Below are 18882 nucleotides of genomic sequence, written 5' to 3'. Positions count from 1 at the left end.
GTAAAACAGATGCTACAATAGGAAAGGCACCAACAAGCCCATCTTATCAAAAATTCTGTCTCTCCCAGGCCACATTCTCTAGGTGGCCCAGCAAAGAGTTGCCAGACAAACATTTACATTTATAAGGGAAATCCCCATTTGTATGACCTCATCTCTAGAAACATCAATGTGGAAGGTGAGGCCTTAAATCTGCATAATAACCTTACTCTTGTTTACTGTGCTTTTCTGGTAATCTCCCATAACTAACTCCTCCCACCCCCAACACCCTCCTTTGTCTTTAGCTGAAGATAGTATTTAAGATGAGAATCTCTGTCATTTTGTAGAGAAACTCAGTTTACTGGGTTTCTCCCATGTATACATGTTATTAAACTTGGTATTATTTTCTCCTGCTAACCTGTCTTTTTAATTATTTGGCCAGGCATAAGAACCTTAAGGGAAAGGGCGGAGGGGGATTCTCCCTCTTCTCCAACAGTATCTACAAAGTCACAAAGAGAGATGGTGTCACTAGAAAAACATACTGGGAATATATTAGGACCTGGAAATTAGTACTTTTTTCACGAGTAACACTGACACTCTCTTTCTGTCTCTTTGAGGAACAATCACAAGGTGATAAGATGAATACATATTTTGATTGTAAATATATCTAGAGCTAGAAAGCAAAGAAAGATGATAGGCTGATGGATATATAGATGAGTTGTAATAGATCTGGAATCATCAGAGTTCAATAGTCTTCTATACCTGTAATAGCACTTTACAGTTTGCAATGCCTCTTTATAGAATTTTTAACATTCATTTAACAAATAATTATTACATGTCTACTATGCCCACTTTGTGCCAGGCACTGTTCTAAGTGTCAGGAATATAGCAGTAAACAAAATAAGACAAGACACCCTACCCTCATTCAGCTTCAATACCAGTGAACAGGTAGAGAGGCCATAAACAAATGAGGAAACAAATTCTGTTATCCAACAGATAATGAATGATAGGGCTATGGTGAAAACTGAAGCAGGGAAAGCAGATGAGGAGTGCTGAGGGTGGGTGTTGCAATTTGAAGTATGGCAGCTGAGAAGTCTGCTCTGAGGAGATGTTATTTAAGCAAAGATCTGAAAGAGTTAAGAGATCTAGGGTGTTTCTGTTATAGGCAAGAGCAAGTGCAAAGGTCCTGGGGCAGAAGCAAAGTTTATAATGTTGTGTTCCAAGAAGAGAAAGGAGGTCAATGTGGCTGAAGGAAGTGAGCAGAGCGGAGTAATAGAAGAGGCCAGTAAAGTAAAGCAGGGGCAGATTGTGAGGGATTTACAGGCCATTGAAAACTTTGGTTCATATTCCAAGTGCGATGGGAGGGTTAGGAGACAGAAGTGGCATGGTCTAATGCATATTTTAAAGGATCACTCTGGTTGTTGGGTTGGGAATAGATTGGGAGATGCAGAACAGAAGGAGGGAGAACCAGACAGGAGGCTACTGCAGTGTCCACGTGAGAGAGATTGTTGGCTTGGATCAGAGCGGAAGTAGCGGAGCTCATGAGAAGTTACGTTACCGCACCAGGTCCGTTTTTGCCTGCCGCCCAGAAAGCCAATCACCGGGACGACAAGATTGCAGAGAGAGGGTTTATTAATCACAAGGCAGCCAGGTGTGAAAACGCTTCCCCGCAAATAGGGACTCAGGGGTATTTATGGGGAAGGGGGCAAGGGGGTCTGAAATGATTGGAGGTGAGGAGAGATGAGGTAATTGATGATCTGTGTAAGCATAGTCAGGCTTCATGCCTCTTCGCAGGACGCATGTGCACAGAACAGCAGTATTATCGTGCCCTGACGGTGGAGTTCCAACCTCTTGCAGTCAAAATGGTCACCTATTCGACACTTGTCTGCATGGGTGCAGTTGATGCGTTGGTGGTCTCAGTCTGGCCTGAAGTGGACTAGGGGTTCAGTTCCTGAAAAAAATAGCTCAAACATCCATTACCATGGTGACCCCGGCTCCAGGGGGTTGTTATCTTTAGGAACCTAGTGCGAGTCAGATAGCATATTACCTAAACAGCACAGTTAACAATGGGTAAGTTTATTGTGCTGATTTAAGTCCTCTTCTTCCGTTCTGATAAATTTCTAGGTAAGGACATCCTCCCATTCCTCCTGGTACAGGGAAGAAGATACCTTTACAAATGGAGATTTCCTTTACAAATGTAAATATATTTTATAAAGGGTAATCAGAACTAAGAATGGGCTTAGCACGGACCCACCCAGATACCGGAGATGTCTATGGTAATGGCCTATTCCGGGGGCAGGCCTCGCATCCCAAACTCCTTTGGTTAGTTAGTGCGGGTGGGGGCCAATTCTGATCCCCCATAGTTACTAGATGCTTATTCATCAATGGCTAACTGTTTGCTGGTTCCAGTTACGCGGTTCTGAAAACGTTTTAAAGATAGAACCAACATATGAGAAAAGTGAAAGAAAGAGAAGAGTTGAGGATGACTCGGAAGTTTTTGGCTGGAACCACTAGAAGGAGGCAGCGACCTGTATAAGTATGATGAGAGGACGATTTGCATGAGGTGAGTTTGTTAAGTTTGAAATGCCTGTTAGACGATCAAGTGGAGGATTCAAGGAGAAAGTTGTTAGGAGTCTGGATTTCAGGAGAAAGGGCCAGACAAGTGATTTCATTTTCAGGACAGGGCCCGAGCTCTGGGGCTTCCAGTGTTTCTGAGGGAGATGAGGAGGAACCAGCACTCACAGCCTCGCCTATGTCTTCTTATGACCCACAGAGCTGGTATTCTCATTTCTCTGCAGGGGCAAGGAAAGGCCCAGATGGGAAGTCTGGCTGTTGAAGAATGGTCCTTAGGCAAGACAGAGACAAATTAGTGGGCACCTGTATTAGTTTTCTGCACCCTGCACCCAAGCCACCACTGACTTAGTTCCCCTTAACTTCAGGCATAGCAGAGGGAAAGGGACTTGTGTATTTGGGGCTTGAGGACAAGAAGGAAGCTACACCAGTCACTCAGGCCCCCGTCCTCCTACCCCTGCACTGACGAGTGCTGCTTGAAGCACTGGGTATTTTTCCACTGGAGAAGTGCTCAGAGTGGATGCAGTGATAAAAACTCCTCCTTGAAGATGACTCAGCTGCTCTGGTCTTCTGCCAAAGTCCTGTTCAAAGGGAGTTGAAGGAGGTTCCAGACAGGGAGGCTGGAACACCTGCAGCAGGAATGTTCTGTGGTCAGGACTTCGACCTTTTACGGCTCCTCCCTCCCGGGTCATCTGCGTAATAATGGCTCCTGTTTCTCCAGGGTACACAAAATGTCATCTCAGAGATGAGAAAAGAAGGCATGGAGAAGTTAGGGGACACACCCAGGGCTGTTCTGAGCCTGTGCTCTTCACCACTACTCTGGCCTTTCTGAGCAGAACCCAATTCCTCCTGGTGCCTCCCCTCAGGGGTCTTTATATCAGAAACTCAGAGCTCTCTCTCTCTGCCTCACTTCCTCCTTAACTCCTGTTAGAGAATCACAGAGGCTTCTTACTAACGGCTCAGCTGCTAACTCCTTTGAAGGAGAAAAGTTCGGCAGGGGAGGGGGAGAGGGGGAAGCGAGAAGGAAGGAGGCAAAGCATACTTCTGGATAAGTCCTGGATAAGTCCTTTCACCTTTACAAAGCTATTTTTGAAATATGGTCAAGTGGAAGCCCCAAACCTGCTTGTATTTTGAACCCAAAACGTTGTTAGCATGACTTTGCTTGTTTTCCTAGGAGAGAAAAACCAGTGTATTATCTGGAAAATCCCTCTCTTTGGCTTACTACATTGTTCACCATTTTATCTCAACTCCCCAATGTATATAATTGCTGCCAGAAATATAGAGATTCTCCCAGGTAAGAGCATCTGCTGTTGGAAGGTGCAGGGAATCAAGAGGCCTCTTGGCTCATCTCCCCACCTTCTCTGTCACCAGCAGGGCCCTGAGCCACACTGTTCCCACATCCAGAGTAAAGAATGATTTGTACGCCAAATGGGAACAATGTTTCTGTATTTATAAATCCAAGAGATTCAGACACATCTGCTCATATTACACCAATTCTATTGTGGCTGTAAAATTGCATATGCTGTTTTGATGAAACTTTATCTTAATTTCATTACCAACCTGAGTAATCATGTGATAATTGCCTGATTTCCACGTAACTGGGCAAAGTGATATTTAGGTTGGTTTTTTTTAAAGTTTCTCTATTTAGACTCATGACTTTAATAAAACAGTATGCTATTTTATCATCCTAAATGGAGGCCAAAGTAACATATTTCCAAGCTATTCACTTTTCTATACTTTGAAAGGAAAATAGTTAGCTGTACTTGAAAGAGGGAGTCATTGATGGTCTCGGTGATGGTCCCATCCAGGCAGAGGATCACACATCAAAGTGCATTTGAGGTGAGGAAAGATGCTGTAGAAGAAAGAGCTCAGGGTTTGGCATCAGCCAGGTCTGGGTTAGCAGTCAGGTGCCTTCACTAACTGGTTAGTTGTGTTACCTTAGGCAAATAAATCATATAACTTCTCTGAGCCTTATTCTTCTCATCTAGAAAATGGTTTTTTAAAAAATACCTATCTTCTGTGAATCTTACTGATTATATATATAAGGTGCTTAGGATGATTTCTAGCACATAATAGGTGGTAGATAAATGTTAGCTCTTAGTATGTTTGTTATCACCCTGCAAACCCATGCATATTCTGTTGTATCCAAACTGTTTGAAGCGTTGGTGTGAGAGATTTCACTCAGTTCCTCTGACTGGGACAATACCTTGTTCTTCTGTTTGCACTACTATCCCTGGTTGGAATAGGAAACCAGGGCACCATATTGCATAGCACCACTCAGGGTGTGTCATTCACATTTTAGTCCATATGAATGTCCTCCCTTAGAGTTAAGCACTGCAAAACCTGGAGGAACTTACCCTAGACCTCAATAACCTGCAGATCTCAATAGCCCCCTCTTGCCTTCCAGGCTGACCCTATCCTGCTGGCAGGGTTTGGGACCACCTGGAATCATCATGCTGCCATCCTATGGATTCCAAGTACCCAGGAATCTTCTGTTGCCACACCCCACTCACCAGGCCAGGCCTCCCTGGATAGGACCTCGGTTGAAATCAGCTGGAGTCTGTTACGATCCATCGGACATCTTCCTGGAGGCCGTCTGTGGTAGAGGCAAGTCCTACATCCTACAGTCAGATTGGTCATCTCTAGCCCCAGTTCTGCGAAGACTGTCCTAACTTTGAGTAGACAACATGCATCAGAGGCTATATATGCATAACATTTCTTTTGGTTTCAATTTAGGCAAAAACTTTGCACTGGAAAGTAGGCACCTTGAGTTCTAGTCCTAGCTCTTCTACGACTCCAATGTGTGAGTTTAGACAAGTGTTGTAGATTGCAAAATGATCACAAAGTCTTCTCATGTCTGTGTGCACACTCGTTTACAATGTGACTTTGCTTCAAGAGGTGTAATCTATTTCTTCACCCCTTGAAACCAGGCTTGGCTAAGTGACATGCTTCAGTCATTGGAACATTAGCAAATACAATGCAGGCAGAGGCTTCAAAAGTGCTTACACATTGGGCCTTGCTGTCTCTGGCTGCTGAGACCATTCTGCCATATGTGAGCAAGTTTAGGCTAGCCTGCTGGATGATGCTCAATTTAAATCTATAGTCAGACTGTGAATAAATGATGTCCCACTAGACTATCCAGTCTTCCAACTGCAAGAAATATGAATGAGGCTATTCTAGATCATCCAGCCTCAGTGAAGCCAACCCAGACCAGAAAACCCACCCAGGCAACTCAGAAAATCATGAGTAAGTATATGATTGTTATTTTAAGCCAATCATGTTGGGCAGAGTTTGTAAGGTGCTAAAGCCAACTGATACAGTAAGTCAATTTCTTTCTCTGGTCCTCTTGTTTCACATCTTGAAAATGAGGGTGTTGACCTAGATCAATGATGGTAAGGACAAGGCACAGGAACCACCAGCCTCCTAACCCAAGACCATATGAAACATTATTAACTGATTACAGCACACTTTCTCATTAGACCCAGAAACAGTGATAGAATGCTTCTCACTCCAACGCTTCAGTACCTAACCCTAATCCACAGTGTTGGCTGTGGGATGACGCCCATTTGCCAGCTGTGTTCCCAACCAGTAATCCCCAACCCTGACTAATCACCACGATCACCCAGGGAGAGGTATAGACCGTCATATTATCTAGTTCTACTTTGTTGAAATTACATTCAGTAGGTTTGAGTCAGCCTAGGACACTGTGATTACCAGGTGATTCTAATAATGAGACAGGTTTGGAAACAGTAGACTGAATGATTTCTTAGGTGTTTTCCAACCCTACTCTTTGATTATTCTGAGCAAAGCATTTCCCTTAGACTTAGATTTGACTAGATAATAACAATATCTTCTATCCCTAAGTAATCCCGTGCAAACATACACATGGATCTTCAAATGAGTTACCCACACCACTTTGAGTAACCTAGGGTTCTCCTCTAATATTCCTTTTTCAGTATGCATTAAGCCAGAAGGAGAAGACTCTCTTAGGCGTTCAGAAGGAGAGAGAAAGAGAGACTCCCAGATTCAGGGAAAGGTAATTTAACTGGTTTATTCTCTGGGAGCATAAACCATGGATCCTGCTCTAAAAGAGTTCACAGTATTGTTAAGAAGACAATGAATCCACACATGAGCTTCCTAATAGTGACTTAGCATGTGAGATAGATACAGTTACCTGCAAACTAAGGCTTTCAGATTAGAATATTGAAAGATAACCATGAACTGCCAATAAGATTAGTGATAGCTACTACTTATCAAGTGTCCACTATGTGCCAAACAGTGTGCCCAGACTTTGTTGTATTATCTCACTGGCTCCTCTCAGTAACTGCATGAGATGGGTACTTTTATTATCCCCATTTAATGGATGAAGAAAGTGGGTTCCAGAGTCAGAAGTAACTTGTCTTGGTCACATAGCTAGTGAGTGGCAGAGCCAGGCAGAGTACACATAGATCTGACTCCAAATTCCACACTCCACACTAGCGTGCCACACAACCTCTTGATGATGCTATCATTAATGCAAGGGAAACATAAGCAGTTTCCCAAAAGACGTTCTTCTAAAACACAGCAACTACGACATAATGTTAAATCAAATTAAAAACCGTGCAAAGAAAATGAAGCATTGGTTCCTTCTCCTTACGTTTTCTCATCAAAACTCACAATCCCATTATGTTTATTGCTCTCTTTGTTCCAGTTTCTTCTTAAAAAGTAGTTTGGATTGATAGCTTCTTGGAAGTCACTATAATTTAATCTACTTATCTTCTCTTTAATCATTTTACTTTGTTTCCTCTCTCAACTGTTTCTATACAAAGGGAGAAAAATTACACTTTTCTTTTGCTTTTTCTGTATTGTTCTATTTGGAAAATCTTAGAAGGCTTTGTAAATTTTTATCTACTTTTCCAAATTCTACCATTTCCAGGAAGAAAGTCATACAGTCAAGAGGAAGAAAAACAGGGAAGCTTGGTTCCAATTATTTGTTTTCCAAATGAGAATGGAGAAATCACTAGAGGTAGCAGAGTATTCCCATTCATTCACGCATTCTAATACATATTTACTGAGCACAAAGAGCTTGGCCCTTTGATAGGCTTATTGGAATATTCAGTCCACTGGAGGAGAAAGACATCAGTCAGATAATCATAACAATAAATGTACAGCTGCATTCAGAGCTGTGGAGGAGAGATACAAGATTTGATAAAAACTTGTAACAGGGGAGTTGACTTCATCAGGAAGGCCAGGGAAGCTCTTCTGAGGAAGAGACATTTGAGCTAAGTTAACTAGAAGAAGAGGAAGAAAGTAGGGGCTAGAATGTGCTAGGCAGAGAGAACAGCACATGCAAAGGCCCTGTGGGGAGACACCTTAAAAGAAGACCAGTGTGGCTAGAGCAGTGTGCTATGGCTAAAGAAGTAGACAGGAGCTGGGCCTGCTGGACATACAGATCAGGATGTGGATTTTGGATTTTATCTCCAGAACTATGAAGACATTAAAAGACTGTAATCAAAGGGATGGTTCACACAGATTTGGATTACTCCAGCTGTACTGATTTATAAAACACTTTCCCATAGAAACATCTTGTTCATCATCTTGACCTTTGGCACAACTAAGTCAGCCTCAGACTATTTTTTTCCAGTAGGCAGAGAAGATCTTGGTTGAAGTGGAATGATCTCAGGAACCTTAGTCCTCAAAATCCTTGCTATTGAATTGAGAAGTGAGGGAATCTCCCTAAATACCATGTCATTAACAAAGAAGACATAGCATCTTAAGCTCTCAAGATCTAAGAAGACCTTAGCATGGATTCATTTGTAATTTCTTGCAGTGATCAAGGCCCTTTGGGAAACATCATGATCAGCAGCAGCAACATCTCTACATTTTTTTGTGTGTGTGTGAGGAAGATCAGCCCTGAGCTAACATCTGACGCCAATCGTCCTCTTTTTTCTGAGAAAGACTGGCCCTGAGCTAACATCCGTGCCCATCTTCCTCCACTTTATAGTTGAGCTCAACAAGCAGTGCGTCAGGGCCCGCCCAGGATCCAAACTGGTGAACCCCGGGCCTCCGCAGCGGAGCGTGTGCAATAAACCACTTGCACCACCGGGCCGGCCCCAGCATTTCTACATTTAAATAGTTCTCATAGAGTTTATGAAACACTTTCGTAAATAATAACAATAATCAACACTTGTGAGTGCTAAGCAAGTACTCAAAACTGCCCTATTTTAACCCTTACCGTATCTTATAAGTAGGTAGGGAACACTATGCTCATTTTAGAGATGAGGAATCCGAAGTTCAGAGAGATGCAGTAAATTATTGAAGGTAACTCAATTTACAAGTGACTAACCTGGGGCTGACCAACCCAAGACATCTACCCTGAAACTTCATGACTGTATATTTTAGCAGTTTATGGATTGTCTAGACTTAATTTTGCCTTTACCACTTATTAACCAAGTGAATGTGGACAGGTTTTTAACTTTTCTGAAACTCAGTTTCCTGATCTATAAATGTGAATAATAATAGACCTACTCAAAAGAGTTATAAAAATTAAATAAATTAATAGATGTAAGACATTTACCATCTAATACATAGTCAAGTCTCAATGAACATTAGGTATTATCATTATTATTATTATTATCATTACTATACTGTGATATTTGGGGTAGTACAGGGAAATGCCTAAAAATAAAAAAAAATTTCAGGGCCGGCCCCATGGCTTAGCGGTTAAGTGCACGCGCTCCGCTGCTGGCGGCCCGGGTTCGGATCCCGGGGGGCGCACCAACGCACCGCTTCTCCGGCCCACATACAGCAACTAGAAGGATATGCAGCTATGACCTACAACTATCTGCTGGGGCTTTGGGGGAAAAAATAAATAAATAAAATTAAAAAAAAAAAAATTTCAAAACAACTAATGTTTATCAGGCAGATATTCTTAGTGTTCTAAGTGTTTTATAATAAGGAAGTCATTATTATTATTCTCTTTTTTACTGATGAAGAAATTAAAGTTCAGAGATTAAAGTAATTTATTCAGGTCTCCCAAGCTAAAATATTTGCAGCCAGATTAATCTGACCTCCAAGGCAGCAGGCCTGAAAACCTTGCTGGTCTGCCTGAAAGCACTGAGATTTATTGAGAGGATTACTGAAACGAGAAGACCCAGGTAGCAAAGGTAGCAGGAGGGCGCCAGGAACTGAGAGTTGGGGAAAAAGAAGCTTGCTGGAAATGGACTTTCCTTCTAGCTAGTTGAGTAGCTTGACAAAGTTTTTAAAGGTTGAGAATTGTAAGGACGTACACACACACACACACACATATACACATCCTTAGGGGAAGAAGAGGATGTTAATGATAGTGTCGGGGGAAAAGGGAGAATCTCCCTCTGCCCTTTCCCTTAAGGTTCTTCTGGCTGGCCAAATAATCAACGAGACAGGTTAGCAGGAGAAAATAATACCAAGTTTAATAACATGTATACGTGGGAGAAAGCAGGGACACTGCGTTTCTCAACACAATAGCAGAAATTCTCGTCTTAAATATCATTTTCAGCCAATGACAAAGGAGGATTTTGGCGGTGGGGGGAGTCAGTTACAGGAGATTACCACTAAAGCACAGTAAACAAGAGTAAGGTTTATTATGTAGCTCAAGGCCTCACCTTCCACATTGACAAGTCACTAGAAATGAGCTCATCCCCCTCTCTTCTCCAAACAGAGAGGGAGATACCTTTACAAATGGAGATTTCCCTTATAAATGTAAATGATTGTCTGGCAACTCTTCGCAGGGTCATCCAGAGAATGTGGCCAGAGAGACAGAACTTCTGATAAGAGGGGCTTGTTGGTGCCTTTCCTATTGTAACAGTTACCCTACGTTATCTTTACAGCCATCATGATAGATCTGTTCCAGGAAGGAGCCACCATGTCAAATTCTTTAGGCAGTTAGTGGGGGAGGTCAAATGTCCCTAGAGAAAACAACCAAGGTAAAGAGATAGATTTCAGGGTGGCCAAATCTTGATCTCCCACAATAGCATAAAATATCTTTGTCAATGAGAGGTCAGACATTTTTAGATGAAAGGTACTACAAAGTAAAGCTTAGAAATCAAAGTCTAGAAGTCTTCTCAGCCAAGAAAAACAAAACAAAACAGACTATGTTTCCATTTGAGGAATTATCCAATGATTTAACATGGAATTGATTTTGTCCATTTTCAATGCACATCTTTCGTGTCTTTCCTTCTTAAAAATCCTTTCTTGCTATTTATCTTGGTTCACACCATGCCTCAGGTTAGAGGGTTTAATTACTATTACTTGCTCAGTTAATCAGCTTTTGTTCCCAAGTTTAAGTGTGCTCAACAATGCTAGCCCCAATCTTTTAAATGGATAGGTAATGTAAAATCTGTTTGAAGAGCAAATAGCATATTCATTTGACTCAAGAATGAAAATTTGATCTTTCAAACTGAGGCTTGTCTGTTCTCTTGGCAATTTGAAGCAGCGATGGTCATGTGGAATTCCTATCCATGCCCCTCAATTTTAGGATTATTTCCATTCTTCTATGCGTGATGCCACCAAATTTAAGATTTTGTTATAGACATATGAGTCTTGCTTTATGGTGGGAAATGATCACTGTCTATACCAAGTAAAATAATCAGAATCAAAAGGAAAACAACTGGCCGTGTTGAAAAAAAAGAATCTTTATGAATTTTTAATGCAGCTTGCCCATGTGGTCAAGATTGATTTATTCAAAAAATATGTTGGGATTGGAATACAAATAAATATTGCATATTGTCCCATTTAGTGCTTTCGTATTATATGCTGGCAATATTACCATGGCCTGCACATTTCCTTTATTTGATGATCATAACCATATTTGCCTTTAAATGTTAGCTTACCTTACTGTGAAGTAGAAATGACTAATACATAAGAAGGCATTTCATAAACATTTTGAACAGTTCCAAATTATGCTGTTAATGTAGCAGGGTATGCTTGACTCTTTCAAAGAGATTTGATTATACGTGTCCATGTCTGAGTACATTTAACATCTGTTGATCTATTCTGTAGTAGATAGAATGTAAGCCCATCTCAGTTCACCTAGAATATATGATCCTTCCTGTTTAAAGATAAAGCTAAAGACCCATTAGTGTAACCAAGACATATGCATTGAATTTTCTCCCACTAGTAGTTACAGGTCACAAAAATATTTTACAATTGTAAAGGTACTTTAATCCCTCTAAAAAGGATTTGAACTGCCATGACAAATGGTATGGATTTCAAGATGGCAGATCAAGGTCAAGGAGGCGGTGAATGGCCATGAAGGCTCAATCTTTTTTCCATGTGAACTTTGTCAACCATTGAAAGTGTCATATTCAAGTTTTGACCTCATTAGAACTCATTAGCTGAGAAACATAATTCTGTAGACAAGGCCCTTCTTGCAATCTAAGAAAAACCCTGGATGTCTCTTATCCCACCCAGCAATTACCAGTTGCTAAAATGAGTTGTATGCAAGTAAAAATAAAAAAGAATGAATTTGAGTGAGACTAAATACAGAAGCCAAGATCCAGATTCTATTGTATTAGAATTCCACATGACTCAACCAACTCCCATAGGTTGACAACCAGTCTAATTTTAAATCTAGAGACTTTATAGCAGTAAAAAAGTATTTCCTAATTAGGTAAGGAATTTGCCTGTCATTCTCCACTCTCGGTTATTATTATTAAAAAATCATTTACATTTCCAACTCAACATTCAAATTGAAACTCAAGGGAGTCTCCGATTTTTTTCCAAGTCCCATTTGACTTCCAAGAAATATGCTTAATTGTTTTAGATGTGGTGCAGTCACTGACCCGTGATGGGAACCAAGCTGGAACTTTCGGTAAGCAGAGCTTTAGCTGCAATGACAGGACTTAACCATCACTCACGCTGACCAAATCTCAAAGGCGTGATAAATGATAGAAATTCATTTAATCACCATTTGTTCTTCCATGAGAGTAAAATTTATTATAAATTATGCAGATAAGTAATGCATCATGGGGAATATGCCAAAAAAATCTAGGTCTGTGGTATTAAATACTGTTGACACAAGGCTTTATGAAAATTAAAGTTATAGAACAAGAGGATAAAGTTTGCTCTAATACTTAGTACAAATGAAGTCTCCCTTCTTGTTTGAATGTCTCTAGTCTTATCTACTTTTCAATTATTGTTCAATGGTGCAGTGCAAAGAGATACCAAAAGTTTTACAAAAATTTACTTCAAACCAATTGATTAGGTATTTATTCAGTGCCTACTAGGCACAAAGCCTTGCGTTAAGCTCTAGTTGATAGAGCCTTTTTGGTCTCAATGGAATTCAAGGTTGTGCTGCCAGTCCATTTCTAAAGAGTGGTAAATAGTACCTCTTCCTTTATCCCAGAAAAATTTCTCCTAAATTCTCGATACTTCGGCTTTCCAAATTCAGAAGAATTTGTTAAAAAATTTATTTTACTTTAACAAAATCTGAAATTCCAGCATGTGTGTTAGTGAATGAGATGTTGACTCCAAGTTCAGTGAGTTTTCCCTTATGCAAGATAGCCTCTTCTAAAGTTGTACAAATGGAATTGATCGTGAAGGCCAACACTATGACAGAGCCAGGCATGGGACAAATAAGCTTTGATAAGGGGTAAGAGGGTGATGCGCGCGAGAGAAGAGCCTAGGTGAAGCACTATACCTACAGAGAATGTAGGGGAATCAGAGAGAAGCTATAGGAGCACTGGAAGGCTACAGAGCTGGGATACTCCTTCAAGGAAAGTACACTGAAACAAAAAAAAGATGACAGCAATGGCTAGCACTACCAGCATTTTTGAATGCATAATTTCCCAGGAATTGTACTAAGCGCTTTACATTCATTGTCTCATTAAACCCTCAAAATAGCAGCCATTCTCTACGGCTCATGTTTTAGTTGAGAAAATTGAGCCATAGAGAGGTTGATCAACTTACCCAAGGATATACACAGCTGAGAAGTGGCAGAGCCAGGATTAAAACCTAGGTGGGCCTCTAGAGTTCAAAGGCTTAATCACTACAGTCCAGTCTCTCACAAATATAGATTTCACAAATCCAAGGGTTGGCACTGCTCAGATCACGACAGTACAGGGGTGTGTCTCCCCTCAGTAAATGGTACCTCAACTGCCCCAAGCAAAAAACCTAGGAGTAATCCTCAAATAACCCTATTTCACCAATTACCCCCAACTTCCAGTCCATCTTGTCAATTCTACCTCCAAACTGCACCCCAAATCTGGTCACCATTCTCCAGCTCCACCACATTGTCCCAAACCTCAGAAGCCATCATCTCTTACCTAGACTACTACAATGGCCTCTAAATGGTCTCCTTGCTTCCACTCTTGACCCCCTACTCATTCTGCACTTAGCAGCCAGAGTGATCATTTTAAAAAATAGATCAGGGCCAGCCCCATAGCTTAGCAGTTGAGTGCACGCGCTGCGCTACTGGTGGCCCGGGTTCGGATCCCGGGCGTGCACCCACGCACCACTTCTCGAGCCGTGCTGAGGCCGCGTCCCACATACAGCAACTGGAAGGATGTGCAGCTATGACATACAACTATCTACTGGGGCTTTGGGGGGAAAAAAAAAGGAGGAGGATTGGCAATAGATGTTAGCTCAGAGCCGGTCTTCCTAGCAAAAAGAGGAGGATTAGCACGGATGTCAGCTCAGGGCTGATCTTCCTCACAAAAAAAAAAAAAAAGTAAATCAGATTATTGCAGTACCCTGTTTAGAATTCTCTAATGGCTTCCCGTCACTTACAGAAAAAAATCCAAAATCCTTTCCACGGTTTACCAGGTCCTTCAGCATCTGCTCTACCTCTTCAAATTCATCTTCAGTAACTCTTATCCCATTATACTTTGATCCAGTTGTACCTGTCTTTCTGTTCCTCGAACACACCAAGATGGCTTCCATCCTGGGGCCATAGCTCCTCCCTCATCTGGGAATGCTTTTCTTCCACATCTTCTCTGGATAGGCTCTTGTTTGCCACTCAGGAAAGCATCATTTCCTCCGTGAATCCTTTGAACCCCCAAGTTCATTGCCCCCATTCTCCCAGACAGACACCGTATTTTTGTTTCTTCAGAGACCCAGAAGGTGCTGTGATCCTAAAATGCTAGGGAATACGCAGCTCAAGGAGTCAAAGGAGAGCTGGTTATTGAGTTAAGCCTTAAAGAGAGGAGGAGTCTGATGTGCAGACATTGAGGCTAGGGCAATCTAAGCAGAGGGTACAGCGTGGGCAAAGGCAGAGAGGTGGAGAAGTTCAGGGTGATCACGTTCCCCTGTGAGAACAAAACAGCGAGTTGGCAGAGATAAGCAAAGAAGAGAAAAAGGTTGACACATCGGCCTCCCACTCCGCAGCCTTCAAGCTTGTGGGAGAGTTTTTGCAACTGACACTAGAGTTAAGAGATTCTTAATTGTATCTTTTTATTTTTTCGCTCATCTATTGCAGTGCCTAGCCTACTTCTACTCAGCCTCCAGTATGAAGCTCTCACACAGCTCAAATTTAATTACCACTAGGTTGCTTTAGACTCTGACAACACAGTTCCAGCAAAACTTGGTGGTGGGTAGGAAGGAGTAGGAGTCAAGAGATGTGGGTTCTTAACTCACCTTGGGATCTTGGGCAGGTGTTTTTGCCTCGTTATATCTCAGTTTACTCACCTGGTAAGATCCAGCTGCAACATTAAAATTCAAAAAGCCTGTGGTTTGATCTAGAGGGTTGATTATCACTCACTGAGTCCTCAAGTCATTCACTTATTTGTTCATTCACGCAGTATTTGTTGATTGTCTTTTTTTTTTTTTTATGAGGAAGATCGGCCCTGAACTAACATCTGCCAATCCTCCTCTTTTTACTGAGAAAGACTGGCCCTGGGCTAACATCCATGCCCATCTTCCTCCACTTCATACGGGATGCCGCCACAGCATGGCCTGACAAGCGGTGCATCGGTGCGTGCCCGGGATCCGAACCGGCGAACCCCGGGCCGCCACAGCGGAGCGCGTGCACTTAACCACTTGCGCCAACGGGGCTGGCCCCACGATTGTCTTTTTTATGGGGAGTATGTTAGCTTCTTAGGACTGCCGAAAGTACTACAAACTGGGTTACTTAAAATAACAGGAATTTATTCTCTCACGTTTCTAGAGACCAGAGTCCTAAATCAAGGGGTTGACTGGGCCACACTCCCTCCGATGACTCCTAAGGAGAATCTTTCCTTGCCTCCTCCACCTTCTGATGGCCCAGGCATAACTTGGCCTGTGGTAGCAGAACTCCAACCTCAGCCGCCGTCTTCACATGGGCCTCTTCTCTGTGTGTTTCTGTGTGTTCTTCTTTGGCTCAAGACCCACTCCACTACTTCCTCAGTGTGTGCCCTTGAACAAGGTACTAAATGTAATCATCTGGGATTGTCCAGAGGATTAAATGAGATTTTATATTTGTATATATACATACAGCACTTTGGCGTGTGACTGGCACACAGCCAGAGTTCAACAAATGCGTCTTTGTAACTGCTATCCTTTTTGGTAAAGCACTTCCAGTGATGGAGTTGTCTGCCCATCCAGAAAACAAATTTGTGTCCACATCAAACCACTACAAAGGAGAGTGGAGGTAGTTAACTGGGAATTTAAAATCCAAAAACTTACCATAGAAAACATGGACCTGAAGTACCCAGACTGACTCTCTGCATTGATTGCATTATCCAGATAAATGTGCAGTTGCCGACTTAATGACATCCAAATAGACAAAGGCTGGATTCATGGTTCATTCAATAGCTTTTTACTTTCTAACGGGCATTTTCAGGTTCACCCAGCACTCTTGGAAAGATGTAGTTAATATAGTAGATTTCTTAGTGTGAGAAGCCTATTATGCTTAAAGCAAACAATCATTTTTATTCCTTGAAATCTTGATGCTAGGAACAAGAATCCAGTTTGCGGAGATATTTGCCCTTAAGCTTCCATATTTTATATACCTCAAAGAATGCATACCCTAATTGCAATGGCCTGAGGCTTTCCACTCTCTAGGCTGAAGGAGGCACAGTCTCCTTCTAAGATGCAGGACCTGGTCTCCGCCTGCTTTTCCAGCCTCGTTATTCATCCATTCATTCAGTAGATATTCTGAAGCAATAACAATCATCTGCTATGCACCATGCACTCTTTTAGACACTTGAGCACACCTCTAGCAACTCATAAGGTTTATCAAATATAGATTTTTCCAGGATTTTTGAGTTCTGGCACAAGATCCCAAGTAACCTGAGCATGGCCTCTTTAGGATATTACAGGACAAGTTATGATCTGTCAGGATACAGGGCAAATGTGGCAGAAATGCTCTGTCTCTTCCGGAAAATTACAGGTTCAGAATACTGCACTGAGAGCAGGGAGAGCAGGCTGGAACTTCTGAGAGTGGGCTGGAGGAAGTGTTGTTCTGAAGCTTATCAATTCTTTTCCCTGGTTTTTCAGATTTGGTCTGTGTCACTGTCCACATTGTACACCCTAATCCTATCATTGGAGCCTTAATTTATATTTCCCCACGACTCTGGAGACCAAGGTTAGAGCAAGGCCCTGGTACTATTCCATCCCCTTCATTTGACTGAAACCTCCATTATGAGGGCAGCAACTATGTCTGTCTTGCTTATCATCATGCCTGCCTCCTGGGTTACAGGAAGTATTCAGTAAATATTTGTGAAAAGAAGAGAAGAAGGAAGGAAGAAAGGATGAAAGGAAGGAAGGAAGGAAAGCAGGGAAGAAAGAAAGGCTGGAAAGAAGGAAAGAACGAAGGGAGGAAAGGGTTATAATATATCAAATACTTGTGACATGGCTACTTTCCTTCTTCAACTGCAACTTCCTAGCTCTCTGCCCTGGTGGTCTTATCTTTATCTTATAGCTTGGACTATCTTGTGGTTTTAGATTCCTCCCAGCTACAGCTGACCATGGGCTAACCCTCTTAGGGCCTCTCCGTTTAACCTTACAAACTTGACTCCTACTAATTGCCTCCTTCTCTCTGTTTCCCAGTTCAAACTCCCAAGAGACAGAGAATCACTTTGGCTCATTTTATCTTTCCTATTGTTCAACCCTGCCACCTCACAGGTCATTAGTCATTAACGGCTTGACTAACTCTATGTCAGACGCTCACTCTTAGGCCAATCAGCGGTGGCTAGACTTATTAGGCAATTTATAGGATATTTACTTGATAAACATTTTCCAGAGAAAAATGCAAAGCTTCCAAGATGAGCCCATTCAACAGCATACCAATTTTTTAGCAACAGTAGCTCATTACCATATTGGCCAATATATTAAAAAAAGACAGATACATCTGAAACCAAAATCATCTTATTAGAAGGACAGTGAAGGGCCGGCCCCGTGGCTTAGCGGTTAAGTGCGTGCTCTCCGCTGCCAGCGGCCCGGGTTCGGATCCCGGGTGCGCACCGAGGCACCACTCCTCCAGCCATGCTGAGGCCGCATCCCACATACAACAACTAGAAGGATGTGCAGCTATGACACACAACTATGTACTGGGGCTTCGGGGGAAAAATAAATAAATAAAATCTTTAAAAAAAAAAAAAAAAAAAAGAAGGACAGTGAAGCCAATAAAATGCATCATCCATATAGTTTAGGAGACCAAGCCTGACTCATTCCAACAAAACTGTCCCAACGGGAGTGCCTATAAAATCTTTCCCTGTTCCTCCACTCTCCACTCTGCGTTATCTCCATGTTGGTGAATTATTCGCGCACGATGAAAGCATCCATACAGGAAATATTTTCAATATTTCAATAAATACGCTCGCCCCCATTTGAAGAAAGCTCTATTTGCTTCATTATTTCACAGAGTGCAATTTACACCATTTGCCCTGTTGCTTCAGACATTGGCGCCAGTAGAGAGAAGCAAGAAGCAGGCATGAAATAAATCGTCAGTTTTCAAGACATCACTGTCCTTTGCTTGGATAATAAAAAGGCCTAATGCATTGGGCCAAAATTGAAAAGAAAGAGGATTTTTCTAATTTTTAAATGTTGAGATATGTGTTTAAGTGGAGAATTTGTGACAATTAAGGGACCAACAAAGCTGAAACAATGCAATGATTCTGGTCCTTTTTTAAGAATCCGAGAGCCTGTACTCAGCACACCACTGCATCTAACTCTCCAAGCCTCCCTTAAGCTTACAAATGAGATTTCTTTTATTTTAAATCAATCAAGTGTCCCTAGAGGATTTTACCAGAAACCCAAATATAATTACATAAACACACAGGCTTCCTTACTATGCTTGTGTTAGGCAACAGGAAAATATATCCTAAGTGCAATGCAGAAAGAGTAAAGGTTTATAAAATGCAGTTTAATGTCTTATGAATAACAATATTAGAATTAGAATTG

General features: G+C 41.8%; 1 long non-coding RNA gene across 1 annotated transcript; it reads left to right on the top strand.

Annotated features, from left to right (window-relative positions):
* The first annotated feature begins 2309 nt into the window (after positions 1-2309).
* LOC147917063 (uncharacterized) lies at positions 2310-12398 on the top strand. The gene is made up of 3 exons (XR_015552239.1): positions 2310-2539; positions 4955-5793; positions 7463-12398. It is a non-coding gene; the product is annotated as an uncharacterized LOC147917063 (long non-coding RNA).
* The last annotated feature ends 6484 nt before the right edge of the window (positions 12399-18882 follow it).

Source organism: Ceratotherium simum, chromosome 5 (genome assembly GCF_057802395.1).
Source record: "Ceratotherium simum simum isolate JZ-2026a chromosome 5, ASM5780239v1, whole genome shotgun sequence".
In the NCBI taxonomy this organism is placed as follows: domain Eukaryota; kingdom Metazoa; phylum Chordata; class Mammalia; order Perissodactyla; family Rhinocerotidae; genus Ceratotherium; species Ceratotherium simum.
This window is presented reverse-complemented; position numbering and strand designations above follow the sequence as displayed.